Source organism: Eptesicus fuscus, chromosome 19, assembly GCF_027574615.1.
Source record: "Eptesicus fuscus isolate TK198812 chromosome 19, DD_ASM_mEF_20220401, whole genome shotgun sequence".
NCBI lineage: Eukaryota > Metazoa > Chordata > Mammalia > Chiroptera > Vespertilionidae > Eptesicus > Eptesicus fuscus.
In genome coordinates, this window is record NC_072491.1 from 32,231,698 (window position 1) to 32,249,901 (window position 18,204).

General features: G+C 38.9%; 1 protein-coding gene and 1 pseudogene across 1 annotated transcript in view; both read right to left on the reverse strand.

Annotated features, from left to right (window-relative positions):
- Positions 1-1,767: 1,767 nt before the first annotated feature.
- CA8 (carbonic anhydrase 8) overlaps positions 1,768-18,204 on the reverse strand; it is an 81,402-nt gene continuing 64,965 nt past the window's right edge. The window contains exon 9 of the mRNA XM_008143311.3: positions 1,768-1,967. The gene's annotated coding sequence lies outside the window, so the exon portion shown is untranslated. The remainder of the gene's footprint in view (positions 1,968-18,204) is intronic.
- Positions 16,764-17,537, reverse strand: LOC129147215 (TIP41-like protein; annotated as a pseudogene).

Consider the following 18,204-nt stretch of genomic DNA (forward strand, 5'->3'; position numbering starts at 1 on the left):
ACTTCTGTTCACTGACAGGTGACCCTTCCAAATTCATCCCTAAAAGAGCACCCCTGTCAAACAGCATTCACAGCTGACTCTGAGGTACTAGCTGCAGAAACAAGCGATTTTCCACATTCAAGAATATTAAGCTGCCACACAATCTAATCAATGGATACCACACGTTGAACCAAGTAGTTGATTTTTAGTCTTTTTGACTCAGAAAATAGGCAGCAAATTAATGTAATTCCTTAATTTTATTTATATTAGAGAGGAAAAGGGAAAATATGGGAAACTGGATATCACCTTGAAAGTCACTTGAATTCATTTCTGTTATGTTTATTTTGTCTTTTTAAGGGACAGAAGGTTGGAGACTACGAGAAGCATCGGAAGTTGGGTCCAGGAACAGCCCCTGGCTGCTCAACCCAACCGTGCCAGGAGCAGAGAGGTGGGTGCCCGTGAACCTCCGTGCCAGGGCCTCTCCTCCAAGACAGGGCTGGGGGTTTGCCTTCCTTTTGATGTTGACTACAAAGGAGGCCACACCTGCAGTCAGTGTTTGGCAAGTACGTGGTTTATCAGTTTTTTCTGTAAGATATAAATGTTTAAATATGCCAGTTTGTGTAGCCACGCTTTGCCATTTCTTCATTTCTGTATACACGCGAGAAACCGTGGGAAGGAAGAATCCAGGGCTCGCCTCTGCCCCTCAGCGGCTCTGCCTCGTGCTGCCCTGATGTGGTCCACGCAGCCACGCATCCTGACCCTTCACAACACAACACGCCGCCTTCCTCACTGGGCTGCAGCTCTAGTGCTTTCTCCCCCCGCCCACGGCTCCACCCTACACCTTCCACACCTCCATGTTCCCCGATACTCAACACATCTAAAGTCTCTCAGCACATGCTCATTCCACCTGTATTATTTCTATTTCTAACTTATATATTTTGCATCACAAAATCCCTCCAAATCGGGACTATGTTTTTGAAGTTACTAGTTTTACAACAATAATTATAACAATAAACATTTATTAAGTACTTGCTTTGCACCACGCACTCTACTGTTTTACATAAGTTATCTCATTCTGTCACACTTAACCTATATATAAACATATGCTAAAATTTGCCAGTAACACTTGAAATTAATTAAAATATACTGTTGGCCACCTTTGACAGAAATGTTTCAATATACTGAAGACATGAAATTCACAGAATAAAATATTTTGAAGTCTTACAAAATGTACAACACTAAATTATTATGGGGTACTATTAAATTTATGTTTCTATCATGGAAAAGGAGCTATTCAAGGTACCTACTTTTTTTTTGTCTTAGAAACCACAGCTTCTAATATGTCAAACAAATATGATTAGATTCATATCTTCAAATAAATCCTTTTACTAAGACAGAAATATATAAAGTGAGTATTATGTTTTTGCATTCATTCCCAAACTGTTTTCCATAATAACAACCCAGCCTGACATCAGCTGTGGTGTGAGGGCTAGAAAATAACATGAGATATGATTTTTACTAATCCTTTACATTCCACTTTGAAGCTGTATTCTGTTTTTAATCAAAACTCTTATTTTATTATCAAGACTTACATTATTCTCCAAAGGAGTGGATTTTCTGTTGGAGACAGGAAATGAAGGACTGCTAATGCTGGAAATGCATTTTTCCTGTCTCGACATTAGTACATGATATATATTCATATTAATAACAACTCTGAAAACTAGTTTCATTTCTTCTACATATAAGCAATAAACAGTGTGTGTAAAAAATATGAATACTACCAGCAGTGATATATAATACGGGGCTTCTTTTCAATGTACAGCCATTCCTAATATTTCATTAGAGCATGTGTACAGGCAACTGCCAGAGATGTCCATCAAAGCTGGATTAGCTGAAGACAAACAATGCAGGCTTTCAGGAAAAACCAAAGCTGCAGCTCAGACGTTTCCATTCTCATCCTAGGGCACTATACCACCATTGTCTTCCTCCTTTATGAAAAAAAAAAAAAATCAATTATGTTACAGACATTCCTCTACAGCAGACTGAAAAGTCTGTTAGTCCAACAAGAGACAGTAAAATCTAAAACCTTTGTAAGAAAATGTAGAAATCTCAAAATACCTTCATGCTCAAGTCTGTCACCTCTGCAAATTTTCTGCAAAGTCTACCATAATTTTACTGGTGTGGCCGAACCTATTAATGCAGAATTTCATAGAACCAAGCACTTTACCCCCAAATAAATAAATTAATGTTTGAACTGTTTCTTAAACAAAAGTGTTTAATAATAATTAAACAATAATACATATATATATATAGTATATATATATATATATATATATATATGCATAATATAAAAATTGACTGGACAGTGGAATGAATGATTGGCTATGATGCACACTGACCACCAGGGGGCAAACACTCAACGCAGGAGCTGCCCCCAGCCCTCAGGCCCCAATTGCCTGACCTGCTGGCCAACCTTTCGGTCCTTACCCCTGGCCGGCAGGCTCCGAACGCCTGATGGAAAACGGGGAACCGGGGTGGGTGGCAGTGGATGCAGGCAGCGCCAGGGCCCCGATTGCCCCACCAGTCGCCCCCTGTGTTCGCCCCACACACAGAGAGTGACCAGCGGCGGTGGCGGCAGGGGGCTGGGCCGGCGGCCAGCAGCCAGGAATGATCGGCCCTGATTGCAGGCCAGACCTAGGGACCCTACTTGTGCACGAATTTCATGCACCAGGCCTCTAGTGTTTAATGATAAAATAAAGCTTCCAACTATTGTCATTAATTTTATGTGTAATAATCACTTCTTCCTAGTTCCCAAATACCTTTACAATTCTATTAAGTACATGGATAAATAATAAATGGATAAATAAATCACTAATCATTCAAGGTCACGTCTTAATCCAAAGCATTTTAACATTGAACATACATCCACATGGCAGCAGATGGCACTTGCCTGTTGGTGTCATTTTGAAGCTCCAAGGGTTTGATGTAGAGGGTTCTCCATAAATGTTGAATGAATTCTAATGTACCTGAGTGTAGACTCTGCTGGTGAATTTAGGTACTCGTTCTCCTAAGATCTCTCTCACAGAAGAACAAAAGATAATACACTATGCTTACTGAGCTTTTCTTTCTCTATAGTTTTCAAAGAAAATGTCACCTCTTAAAGCAAGGAACTCTCATAGTGATCTTGATATTAGATCCCCGCAAAGACAGACGTTCAATCTTATTCACTGCAGATACCATACTACCTGGGAAAATGTTTCAATTGATCACAATCTGGGGTATGAATCTGGGATCAGGAAGACCCCAGGTTCAAATCCCAACTCTACCACCATCTTGTTGTAAGGTTTTAGGCGATCTACCTGACCCTTCGGGCACAATACCTACCTCGCAGAGATTGTGTGAGAATGTAATATGACAACAGATATCATGTGTCATCGCCTCCAAAGCCTGTAAGTGAACTACCAGTGACCATTTCAGCTGATTTTATAGACATCTCGCTAGCTGAAAACTGAACTGCCACACTGGATGGTCTATTATTTTCTATAGCAGGTGTTTGAAATTAACTTTTCAGCATTTTAGAGAAAGTGTTCATGGGATGGAATCACACTTGGTTTCATCTACACTGTGCTGGGTTCCTAAGGTCCAGCACAATATCTGGCCCAAAGCAAACACTCCAAGAAAATTCGTATGTGTGTACATGTGTATGCCTGTGTTTGTACACATTTTTAAAAGTGTAACAAAATGAGAGTAGCAATTGCTCCTATTTGTATTTATTTTCCTCAAGATTATACATGCACACAGAAGGTTAAATAATCCTAAAAGGTTAAATAATTCTAAAAGTTTTCTTAAGAAAACTATCAATCCCATCCCATATGCCACCCATTTCCTCCTCCTCAGCTCTTTTAGCTGATTATTAACACCATAAAGCTAAGCAGCATGATTGTATTGCTCCATTCCAGTACTGTCTGTTGACCTTTCCTATAGAGAATGAAGATTGACCCTCTTTCCTCCTGTCAGACACCCGCCCCCCCACCCCCCCACCCCCCACCCCCCACACACACACATACACATATATCACCATTCCCTTTACTCCATTTTCCCAGTAATTTTGGCTGGTTCAAGAGTCAGCTTCTAGTATTGTGATGATATAAATAGTATTCAGAGCTGAGCTCTGTGTATTAATATATCATTAGTCCTCTTTTCCTGCACAACTTTTTGTTTTCTGTGGAGTTAATTATCTTGGATTCTTCCTACCTTAGCTTCCTATGTACTCAGTTCAAAACTACCTACCAATTGCCTGGCTCTCAGGAAGTTCAGATATCATGCAGTCTATCAGTTTCACTGTCCTAAGGAAACTCTTCTAGAACCTTCTCCTCTGCTCACATCTGACTGACACCCTCTCTGCCTTCAACCTTGGGTCACCATCTTTCTGGCAATCTCCTTTGCCTTTCTTCTTTGTCTGATCTCCTGTTTCCTGAATCCCACATCTGTTTTCTTTGCTTACTTCCTTTTGGTGAAGCAGATTTTCCAGTAGTTTCCTGGGAAGTAAGTTTTTAGTGACTTTGATACTTGAAAAGGACTTTGAGAAGTCATTTCTAATTAATCAAAAGTTTGGGTAAGGAATTCTAAGTGGGATGAAAATTCCCTCAGAATTCTGAACATGCTCCCTTGACTTTTAGCTCCTAGTATGTTGTTGAGATCTTTGATAGTCAAATTCCAGGTTCTTTGACCTTTGACCTTTTTTTTTTCACTGTGATTTTCCCTCAGTGTCCAGAAATGTCACAATGATAGTGCCTTGGTGTGGATGTATTTTGATCAACCATACTGGAAATTCAGGGGTCCTTCATAATTTGGAAATGTATGTCCATGAGTTCTGAGAAAATGTTTTGAATAATTTTGTTGCTAGTTCCTCTCCTCCACTTTCTCTGGTCTCTCTCTACTTTTTTTATTATTTGGATAATGGAGCTCCTAAATTGGTTCTCCAATTTTCTTATTTCATCCTCTCCTGGTTTGCTCTACTTGCTAAGAAATTTCTTCAATTCTGCCTTCTGTTTCCGCTATAAGATTTTTCATTTCTGCTTTCATGTTTTCAGTTTCTTAATCGCATCCCATTCCTATTCCATGATTGCAATTTCTTTCCTTCTCTCTCTGAAGATCTGAATGATTGCCTTCTTGAAGTTTTCTCTTCCTAGGTCTTTCTTTCTGATAACTTGCCTTCTTCTGTTTGTGGTGGACTCTTACATGTTACAGGATTCCTTCAAATATCCTTAACTTCTCATATCTAAGAAAGGGAACAACCACTACTAGAAACCAGAATGGAGACTCCAAGCACACAGGGGGTCTTATCTGTTGTGCTTTCAACACAGGATGAGCCAGCTGGGCTATAGTAGAGAAATCCCTGAGTGTCAGATTCTCCAGAAAGAACCTTCTGGCTACTTGTCCGGGCTACCAATGCATTGGAAGGCAAGTGGGGCACGAGAGGGAAAGGAGGTATGAGGATGTCCTTCAATCACCCTCTTTTCACTGCAGTATCCTGATCCTGATCAATTATGCCTATGTCCCCTAATAGAGAGATTCTCTCTTCATCATCTCCAGAGGGTATCTCCAGGTACCCACCAAAGACTGGGAGATGTAAGTGCTTCTTAAACAGCTTCTAACCAATACAGATGATTTGAGCCTCCTTTCACTCCAACTTCTAATGAAATTGGTAACTGTTGTCACCAATTCTTAGGACTTTAAGAGATCCTGTCATGTACACAGGCTTGCTCCTCACATCTGCTAAATCCATTATCATATAAGCATCTGCTTCTAGCTTCCAAAATATTGTCGCTGTTATCTCCTCTTTTGTTTTGGCTATGCTTGGGGTTTGTGCACTTAAAAAATCTATTTCCTGTTATTTTACTGCAATTTGTGATGGAAACAAAATTCACTGTCTATGTTTAATGGATTATCAGTGTTTAAAATAAAAGTTCCTTTTTATACATTTGTATATTTTCTAAAGTTTTCACAATAACTGTATTCCTTGATAATCAGTATATAAGGAAAGAAATGACACTTTGAATATACAAAGGTGATCAGGCTGACTTTCTGCCCTTTGGGACTTCCTCCAAATACCCATTTATCTAGCCATATATATATATAAGGCTAATATGCTAAGTGTCCCTCCGCCTGTCCAACTGGTCACTATGACATGCACTGACCACCAGGGGGCAGACACTCAAGCAGGAACTTCCAAGCTGCAGTGACTTGGCAGCGGCGGTTCTTGGGTGACAAACCCTGAAACCAGAGAGGAGGGAGCCCGATTCCTCGTGGAATTCCACATTAACCATGGGTTATGTTGTTGCTGAGGCACTGTCAGCCCCAAATATGGTTTACTGCACACTTGCATTTGCGTTCCACACCCTGAAGACAGCAACTTTGCACAGTGCCCTCTCACACTCTGGGACCCCTCGGGAGATGTTGGAGAGCAGGTTTCAGCCCAATCCCTGCAGGCCAGGCCAAGGGACCCCACCTGCTGGAGGGACCCCGCTCACTCCGCAGAAGCTGGGGAGGGACCGCGGGAGGTTGGCTCCAGGGTGTGTCTGACCCGTCTCGCCCAGTCCCACCCTGCCGGCCACCATCTAATTAATTTCCTTTCAATGTGCATGAATCCATGCACTGGGTCACTAGTATATAAATAATAAAAAAGCTTAACTATAAAAGGAAATGTTCTATTATACAATGGTCATTGTCCGTAATGAGACCTTGAAGTATGACTGTATCTTAAGAAGTCTTCTAAATTTTCAGCTCTTTCAAAATAATTATAACAGATGCTATCTTTCCTGTGACTGTTTCAGAACCTTAAATTATCTTCTATAAGGAGACCCTTGGGAATGAGTGCAAATCAAATCACTACTGGAGAATTTCCTGAAAAGCTATCAAAAATAAGAAAGCACATGAGCACACATGTCCTTGTTCTCAAAGGCCACTGCAGGTCCTGGGCTTGATCTACATCCCAGCGAGTCTGGCTCAGTTCCTTGATAACACCCTAACACATCCCTCTTTCAGCAAGATAATTCAATGCAACATCTCCAAAATAGGATTCTTTTAAGAAATAGCTATATGCTAGACCTAAGGGCTTTCTCTTTCCGAATGGTCTCTTTCTCCTGTACACTGGTAGAACCCTATGTCAGGGTAGTTTCTATATGCTGCTTTGATTTGGAGTTAGCTGTGCACCTGATTAACTTCCAATACTAGGCTGTAAACTCCTTCAGGGAAAATCTATGTCTGATTATGTTTGTTTTCACATAGCCCCTTGAATACTGACATGCACAAAACAGAAGGTTAAAGATAAATGTCCTCCCATTACAAGCAAAGGCATATAGCTACCTTCTTTTTCAACATGCCCACTAGTAACAAACAGTATGTGGTCACGAGGAAGAAAAAGAGAGGAAGGAAGAGTTTAAGAACATCAGATGCTTTTGAAGATTTAAAGAGAGTTGGGGAAAATGCTCCTGGATTTGGGAAGTAGAAATCCAAGCGTATCAGAAATAAGAAAGGGGTACCAGACATCACTGTTAATTTATTTAACATTATTCTGAAAGTGTTAGATGGTGCAATAAAATAGTAAGTATTAAAATTAGAAAGGAGGAGATAAAATTGTCCTTTACAGATGGGATCACAGTCTATAAAGAAAACTCAAAACAATCAGCTAAAGTATTATTGGAAACTATAGAAAAGATCAGTGAGAAAGCCAAGGACAGACTTAAGCAATTAATTTTTCAATGAAATAATATTAACCAATATTAGAATATAATGGGAAATATCACTAATCAAAATTGATAGTAATAGCTCACATTTGTTGAATGCGAGCCCTTGGCTAAGTACTGTCCTGAGCATTTTGCCATGTTTCATTTAATCCTCACAACATCTTTAAGAGGTGGGACTCCCAGTGCCTCCACTTCATATATGAGGAAACTGAGGCTGAATGAATATCAATGATTTGCCCAAGTTGTGGAGCAGTAAATGGACATGCTGTGTTCCTCATCAAGCGATACCCCAGGCCGACTCCAGAGCCCAAATGCACACATCCTGGGATAAATTTAGTAAGAAGAGAAAACTATACAATATATAAAGAACATAAAAAACTTTAATAAGCATACACCTGTGCGTTGTTCCTTAACTAAAAGATTTAATACTGTAAGGATATCAATTCTCAAATTATATATTCAATACAATCCAAATGAAAAATCCTAGCAAGATTCTTTTTTCCTTTCTTTTTCTCTTTTACTCACCCTCTTTTTCTTATATTCTTTATGTCAGTCTTTCTGATAAAATGATCCTATATCTTTTCTGGAAGAATTAAACATGTGAAAATTCTGTCAAAAAGATTAGTAAGTGACTTTGTCCTACAAAACACTGAAATATGCATTCTTGCCACAAACATCCTGGTCAATGCTCATGAATAGACAGATTATGGAACAGAACAGGAAATTCAGGAATAAAATCAAGTATTCACAGAAATATGTAATATAATGCAGCAGTCATTTTTAATCAGATCGGCAAGAATAAAAGAAATTGAAAATACTCAATGTTAGTAAAGGTAAAGAGAAATAAATGTGTAGTTGGGCACATAGTTAGTGGGAACATAAGCTGATACAACTCTTGGGGAAGAGCAATTTGCATATATATATTACAATTAACTCTCTGAGCCAGTAATCTTATTACTAAGAATTTTTAAGGAAATAAATGCATAAATTAACCATAGTATTGTTGATTATAGCTAAATACTGGAAATGACATAAATGCACAATAGTAGAGAAATAGCTCAATAAGTTTTGTTACATAGTTAAAGGCAACTTAGTACAATCATTTAAAAGTACGCCATCTCTTCAATGGCATGAAAAGATGTATCGCCCTAACCAGTTTGGCTCAGTGGACAGAGCTTCAGCCTGCGGACTGAAGGGTCCCCGGTTCGATTCCGGTCAAGGGCATGTACCTTGGTTGCAGGCACATCCCCAGTAGTGGGTGTGCAAGAGGCAGCTGCTCTATGTTTCTCTCTCATTGATGTTTCTAATTCTCTATCCCTCTCCCTTCCTCTCTGTAAAAAAAAACAATAAAATATATTTTTTTTAAAAAGAAAAGATGTATCATCAAGCAGATAGGAAACAGCTTGCATAATATAATCCCATAAGGAACACTATCTATATGCACATCCATATGAAATACATGCATAGGAGAGATCAAATGGACACAAATAATGTTAAAGGTAACATTTATTGAACACTTACACTATGAAGCAAAACCATGTTAAGCAACTTTGATTACATTATCTCATCATATCTTCACAACCACCCTATGAGGTGGACACTATTATGGTCTTCTTCTTAAGTGATGAAAAAAAAGAGACTTAGAGATATTAGTAACTTTTTCAAGGTCACACAACTAATTAGTGTTGGAGTGAGAATGGAACCCGAGCCATCCCCCACTGTGCTACAGGTCTCCCATGTTCACCCGAACACCCAGCACTGGTAACAGCTATCAGAGAGGAGGGTCTGAGAGACGTTTGCTCCCTCTTCCTTTTATTCTGTATTGTTTGACTTTTCTTCCATGACTATGTATCATATTTGGAGATATGGGAACAAAGAAAAAAAGGAGAAAGAAATCAAAGGTGACTTTTGCCACAGCCATTTCATTAGGTAGATGGAGATGAACATATTTCAAGAAAGAGAAAGTGAAGAATAAAAAGACAGGAGAGAGGTGAGAGGCATACAAAGGGATTGATACAAATAAATGGCAAAAACACCCTCTATATAAAGTGTTCAATCAATGATGTAAGCAAAAATTAATATAACCCTTTACTGAGGGGATTTTAGCAATATGTTACCCAAAACAAAACCAGGCATGTCAAAACCCCCAGAAACCTCATCCCAGGAACTGTTCCTAAAGAGAGAAGGAGGCACAAATAGAAAGGCCTTCATAATTTTCTGCCCTTTGCTCTTTGAAATGGGGTGCAGTGGAAAGAGCTGAGGGTTTGCAGTGAAACCTACCTGGGTTTGCATCCTTGCTTTGCACTTTAATGGCTGTGACCTTGAGCAAGTTACTCAACCCCTCTCAGTCTCAGTTTCTTTATCTCTAAAATGAGAATAAACACACATGCCTCACAGAATTGTTGTGAGGATTAAATTAGATGTACAATACAACAGAATGTTTAAAATATAAAATAGCGTTTGTTTTATACCTTCCATCACTCACTAATATGTATACCTTAGAATGAATGCATAAACTTTAATCAAAACTCTAGGGTAAATCATATAGCTTGGTCATTTCCACACTTCTCTGCATCAAAGTATCCTAAAATATTAAACACTATTAGCTTTTAAAGCAATTCAGAAGTAAACCTATGTTATGATACTTTGACACTTTCTCAATCTCAATTAGCACTAAACTAATTAACAAAACTATTTTCTACACTACAGTGCATCATATTTTTCTTCCTTCTTCCCTAATCCCTGGTGTGTTGTAAGGGTGATTGAGTATCTAATTACTTCTTAATTGAAGCACATATTATACATTTTTCACTAGTTCAAGCTTAATGCTTTTAGTCCAGAAATCAGATTCAAGGAAATTAAGTTGAATTGGGATTTGGGCAACTGTTATAATGAGAGAAGGTTTGTATTATGTCTAATTATAAGTAAATGTGGATTTTAGCATTATTTCCTATGGAAATATTTCAAGTACAGGAATGTGCCATAAATGACTAACTTAGATGATTAATAACATTGTTATTCTTATTTACAATCTTTTATTCCTAATTACAGTGATTTTGTTGCTGGGAACCACTAAATATAATCATTCTTTAAAGAACCGTTGGTTGTCCCCATATTAAATCAGAATGAACATTCATATCTGTGGAAAATTATGAGTTTCTCTGCAGCATAAAGGTTATAGGACTTCACGCATGCATCAAAAAAAACATAAATCTTGGGATACTTGGAATCTAACTGATGACATTAATCAAAAATATTTATTTACGGCAAACCATAAAAACATTACTACCAGAATGGCATTCCAATTTAGTTAATACTTTACAGACAGTATTTCTTAATGGGTTTTTTTCTCATTGAATTAGGCAGGAATAAAACACTCTGAAGTAGGTATTCGCAGACAACACGGGTTTGTTTGCCTGTTTGTGTCTAGATAAGGGGAGCAACCATCTGGAATAATTTGGTTGAAGACCACTTCGGGCAGAAGACTGGATTAACTAACGTTTTGAGATCCAATTCAACTCCATGCTTCTAAGATGTCCAGGAAAATATTTTACGCAGACAAGGCTTAAAGGCCTTTATGAGTCTGCGACCACTGAAACGAGAAGAATTCAGAAATTTTGAAAGAGTTTAAAACACTGTAATGGAAAATGGAAATGTAGCAATTCATTTATTTGAGGATGTGTTGTCTAGTGGCAACTTGATTGATTAGGGAAACCTCCCTATTACCTAATAAATATTTTGGATTTTGTCCAGGACATTGGGCATTATCTAGATTACTGTTTTGTTAAAAGTCTTAACTAGGATATTTGTTTAATTAAAACTGAAGTAGCCAAAAGAACAAGGCAAACCTGCTTGTATTAACATAGAAATATCTCCAAGGTAAATGAGCAAAATTTTTGTGTTGCTTTTTTTATACATATATTTTAAAAGACATTGTCTCACACCTTTGTGAGACTGATGTCAATATCTACCTTTCCTCTAACGTGGCTTCTTCTCTAACTTACAGGAGATGGCTCCCATCCCTAATACAGAGGAAGTGCCTGTACACTATCAGGCCATGTTCATTTCCATGCAGAAATTTCAGATTTCCCAGGTTGTGCTATATGTAAGCAGCTTGCTAGCATAATCAGCAGGACCTTAACTATCACATAATGAAATGAAAGTATTAAAAATAAAGAACATCATGATTTCATCATGTTTCTGTATTTCCTTGTAATCGCTAGCACCAAGCTACATATTGGTAGATCTAATGCAGATCAATTTTCCAAAGCCCATTTAAAAGACTGCACTTTAACAGCTGAGACATTTAAATCAGATGCCCACAGTACTATGGTTCATGTGGATGGCAATAACAAACCACAATACCACCACCGGCCTCGTATGGCAAATGGTGACAATTAGTTATGTCACTGTGTTCCACTGTGCTCAGGTGTGGATTCAGAATCCTACTCAACACCCTTGTACCAATCCCTCAAGAGTTGGCACACACGTTTGAGTGTTCTGTGTCATCAGTGTCTGTTATTTTTATAAATCTTTCTCGAACAATCCTATGTAGAAGAGAGGAAGAATGCCCTTGTAACAGTCTAGGTGAGAGATGATTTTAAGTTTATGGGTTGTGATAGATAGATTTGGAGCTATCAGAAGGAAAATCTAGAACTGGATGATACATGGAAATGTGAGATGATGTGAGGTGAGGTGAGGTGAGGTGAAGAAGAGGAGTGCAAGTCTATGAAGGAACATCATAAATTCAGTCTCGTATATGTTGTGTTGGAGATGCCTTTGACACACCCAAAAGAAAAGTCAGGCACTCAATTCTAGAACTTCATAGAGAGACCTGGTGCAGGAATATAAATGGGTGGGATATCTGTATTTAGTGGCAACTGAAGCTGTGGGTGTATGTGAGTCACCTACGGAGAGAGCAGGCCCGTGAGGCTGAGCGGTGAGGACTCTGGCAGGGAGTGAGTGCTGGGATTTTACGTTCTGTGATGCCTCTGCTTTCCTAAACCTCTGTGAACCTGATCACAGGAAAGAGAACTAGAGAGAATAGACAACATATAAAGGACAATGAAACTGACATGAATACCTCTCTATAAGGTTTCCGTAAGTCTCAAAGTGGAAAAACAAAGCTAAAATTTTGATTTGAGGAAATTACCAAAAATGAGCATCCATGAGATGAAAGGCATAACAGAACATGTTTAGAGGAGACAACCTGGTCTCAGTGATTTTCTTATGGAAAATATATCCTTCAGGTTTAAAATCATAAAATCGATTTAAGGTATGAGAATATATTAATGTTCACCATATAAGTTGGCCCATACGGCAAAATGGTCTCTTCTGCCCAAACACAATTTTGTTTGAATTCATGGGGGAAGAGGGGCACTAAATTATTCTGGGATTTTTATGCACAATAAATAATTAACATTTCTAAAACACAAAATAAAAGGGGGGAAAGGCCCTGGCCAGTGTGACTCCGTTGTGCGTCATCCCATGCACCAAAAAGTTTCTAGTTTGATTCCCAGTCAGGGCACATGCCGGGGTTGCCGGCTTGATCTGGGGTGGGAGGCAGCAGGTCAATGTTACGCTCTCACATCTATGTTTCTCTCTTCTCCCTTCCTTTTCTCTAGAAATCAAAAACTATTCTTTAAAGGGGGAGTGGACACAAATATGGAAGCTGGGAGTATTCTCTTTGTTTAGTCATTTTGAAGAAATACCTATACAGTTTTGATATTTTCAGTCTTGGGTTAATAACAATTTCATATCACATAATCAAAACGCAATAGATAGATTGAACACCCTTGTATTGGGGCCTCTTCCTGAAATCATTTTGAAACCCTTTAGGAACTTCATTCCATTTTCAAGAAGTTCTATATGATACAGTAAATAGAAAACAGCAATACCCATCGAGCTTTCATCCCTCACCCTAATGCTTGCTGTGCATCATGTTAAACTACTAGATTGTGGAGAGTCCAGGCTCTATTGACTAAAAGTACGGCTTTGAGCTTTCCATTTATCCAGGAAGCATAATAGCAGCGTTTACCTACATGGTCATTCCAAGTAGACATTCTCTCTTTCCCCACACAGCCCCTCCTTTCCTATAATGCCCTATCCTTTTCTACCCTATATCTTTTAGGTTATAAAAGAAAACCGATATGGAATTGATGCTAGCTATAGCTTCATTAACACTCAGAAGACAACATTATTAATTGCAAAAGTGTACATGGAGAAGAATTCAACACAGCCAAGGGTGACTTCAAAGACCCAGAAAGAATTACGAGGGCAAGTTTGACAAAGCAATAGTTCAGAGAAGGTTGCTTAATCACCCCTCTTTTTTCTTCTATGTTTTTGGGCATTTTTAAAAATCTATTTGGGACATACTTATATTTCCCCTTTTAAGACAGGAAAAAAAAGGAAATATTTAAAGAGCTTTATGGTATTGCTTTTTATAGAAAATAAATTAAATAAGTATAATTAATTATAGTTACTGTAAGCATGTGTGCATTTTAAGAATACCTGAGTCACAGGGGAAATAGATAAGACTAGACAGTAAGAATAGCCTTTTAAAAATGGGATAATTCTCAATGAAAGAAATAGACAAATAATCATTTCATTGTAGATTAGTACCAATATTATGACACCAAGAGCAACAAAGAAACTGGGCCTAATGCTTGGCCATATTTTTTGTTTGTTGTTATTAAGTTTTGATATTTTCAGTCTTTCTATAGAAAATTCAATAGGTAAAGAATCATTTAATGTCAACTGGCTCCCAGAAATCTGAACTAGCAATGCACCTGGGTGAGTTATATGCTAACTCTCTATACAAGTACAAAATCAGAGTTCTTACTTCTGAAATGGTAATATGAAAAGTTACAGATTATTCATGGGAATAATAAGTCTTGGTTATCAAAGCCTTCCAGATGTCTAGACATGTCATGCAAAAAAAAAAAAATGCCATTTTAAGTCCCAAAACTAAAGTTATTTTAGTAAAACATAGCTAAAATAAATCTAAATTATTTTAAACATTTTTTAGAGAACTACCAGGAAAAAAGTGTGGGGTTTTTTTCTTTTCAGTTCCAAGAGCTTAAATGAAACATTCATGCATTAAATTCAAAGTCTGACTGTCAAATCATTTCACTTTAATAAAAATTTGAATTACTGCCTTAGGGCATTATTAAATATAAAATAAAAGCACACATCCATAAGTCTGATTTCCCAATATAATTTTTATGTAGAACTATAACTAGATTTGTATAACATATTTCAAGATAAAAGGATCAAAAATGTATTCATAAAAGGATGAAGTAAGAATTGGGGTCGCCTTTGAAAGAATTCCTGCACCATTCTTGGGAATTTCTGGAAAAATGACCTCCTTTAAGTAATCTCAGCCTCCAAAAAAAAAGGACATGAATCCATCCTCCTTTTCAAAATACCTAAATTGTAATTGACTTAAGATTTTCAAAATTATACAATATTTTCCTATCATACAGTGAATATTAAGTATCTGAAATATACATAATCTCATTGTGCTGTGTATATATAAAAGTGATAAAATAGTGATGGCTATTTAGATATTTAGAGAGGCACCTCTGGTCTAGGACGATATAGATCAAAAATTCAAGATAATCTTATTTCATTAAAAAGGGTCACTTATAGTCACTGATCATCACAGACAGTATATTAAACCTAGGCTAGAGAGAGTCATAAATTCATGTTGAACAAACCTCATCACACCTCACTGCCTGCCCCTCTTACTGGGCCACTCGTTAAGCCCACCCTTCCACCCTTCTCCTGCTCCAATCTCCCATCCTCCCTGCTGCTCTGGCCCCTCCTGGCTGCCTCCCCATTCTTCCTTAAATAACAAAAGCAAGTCAAAGACTCACTAAGTCTATAAACCACCACCTCTTCTTTCTTCCGATTACAGCACATGAAGTGTCTATTCTCCTACAAAAGTCAATCTGCAAATCTGTTTAGGATTTCATCCCCTTTCAGCTCTTTAGACACTTCACAGCTAGGACTAGCCCCTCTGAGAAACAGCATCGTCAGCCCCTCCATCTGCATAAAGAAAAGTTTCAGTATTTCTTTTGTTTTAAAAAAAAAGAAGAAGTCTTGCCCTGGCCGGTGTGGCTCGGTGGACAGAGCCTCGGCCTGCAGACTCAAGGGTCCCAGGTTCGATTCCGGTCGAGGGCATGTACCTTGGTTGCAGGCACATCCCTAGTAGGGGGCGTGCAGGAGGCAGATGATCGATCTTTCTCTCTCATCGATGTTTCTAACTCTCTATCCCTCTCCCTTCCTCCCTGTAAAAAATCAATAAAATATATTTTAAAAATAAAATAAAATAAAGAAGAAAGTCTCATTCTCACCACAATGAAAGAAATGATATATGTGTGACATGATAGGTGTTAGGCAATGCTACAATAGTAATCACATTGCAATATGTAAGTGAATCAAGTAGCATCACATAGCATCTCTGCCTCCTCCCTTGACACTCAACTTTGTCCTGTGGCAACATGCATCGCTCGGCATCACTCCACCCTGACCGCCAGTGTGGGGACACTCTGACCTCTGTCAGGCTTCTTGGGTCCCTCTTCCAGTGCTGCTGCACAACTGCATTACTTTGGGCAAGTGACCTAACTTCTCTGTGCTTTGGTTAATGTACCTATAAAGACTCAAAGACTGTATGAACATTTCATGAGTTAATGCCTATGCAGCATTAGAACATATACATATATATATATGTTTAATCTCTATGTCAACAACCCCCATATTCAGTTTAGACATCTTCTTTGATCTCCACTCTCAAAATTCCAGCTACCGTCATGGTGGATCCACTATTGGTGAGTGACAGGCATCTCTCATTCAACATGCGCCATGGGGGTAAGGAGGAGTGGAACCTGCCTGCAACTATCTTTTTTATATTCCCCCTTTAAAGCTACAGAAAAATCTGCACCTATATAAGACAATGATCATAATAAAAACTCCCCCATCCACACAGCCGAGGTCTCCATCAGATTCCACGGTGAGTATACGGTACATCACATTCTACTCCACAGATGCATTTTCTTGAGAGTCTGTGGGGTTATGATCAATTCTTTCTGGAAATATTAGTTTCTCACAAACTGCCTCCTTGATTGGTAAATACTGTGATATTTCATTAGGTTCCGTGAAGAGGGAAGGTGAAACATGGATTAAATTAGCAATTTTGCTCTCTCGTGATGTATATTCTCATAACATGTAGGTCTTGTCGGCCTCGTGGTAAAGTCTCCTGTCATTCATCCTGATAAGCACTCCATCAATTCACAAGAAAAACTGCAACAGCAGGAAAAAGCTGGAAGGCATTACTCTTTCATACTTAGACTTGAAACTCCATGATCATGAAGTTCATCCTCAAACAAGGGAACTTCTGCAAAAAACTTAATCTGCTCTCTGGCTTTCAACTGCACTCTGTCTTTATGATTTACCTTTAACTTGAGTGATTCTCCATGTAATGTTCCCTTATAATCTATTGCATAGGTCCAAACGGAGGGTTTAATAACCTCCCTGGAATGTTCACCCTCCGTCCAGGCTACTTGAAGCTTCCTTGGTAGTTGTTTACACATCTTAAAACATCTGTAGCATTGACTCAATCCCAAAGCCAGAACCATGCTGCATTCTTAAAACATTGTCTCCAAACATCATTCCGGGGGTAGATGGCACGTGCAATTCATCAGCTAACTTCTCCACCTCAGCCAGCTTCATGATGTAGTAGGTCATGGCTGCCGTAAGCTTCCAGGGCCCACAGAAGTCCCAGTGGTTGATCTGGAAGCCAGGGATCATCACAGTGAAGACGGTGCCCACATGGGCCACATGGAACAGGCTGGTGCAGTGGTGGCAGCAGACACGGGTTCCCCTGCCTCACTGTGACCCAGCCCCCGGGGCTTCCGAGCTATTACCATCCCAACTCAACTCTTTACTTTCCTTTCTATCCTGAACAGAGCCTCCTCCAGCTTTCCTGCTGTCACTCAGTTACCCTCTGTCCACACAAAACTTATCTTTGATATTTCCACCCTCCTCTACCTCATCTATCCACCCTCCTCTACCTCATCCAATCTGTCACTAGCTATCACCTTCAAGGTATGTCTCACATACATGAACGTCTCTCTCCTTCCCCTGCTCCTCGTCAGAATCCGAGCCTCCATGTCTTTCACCTTGGCTACTCAGCTGACTTCTGCAATGTCCTTCCACTACAATCCAGTGCATTCGATCTCCAGTCCCTGTGATCTACTGAAAACATCTGTGTAAGTTCTCAATGCATCAACAATAAAATAAAGATGCTTTCACATGGCTGGCAGGCCCTCCAAGAATGGGCCCTGCCTAACTCCCTGCTTTGATTTCTATCCGCAGGCTCACGGGGTCTTCCTTCAGGTACCCCAGTGCATTAAATGTTTACCTCCTCCACAAGGAGTAGCCCCTTGGGACCTTTGCAAAAGATATTCCTACTATC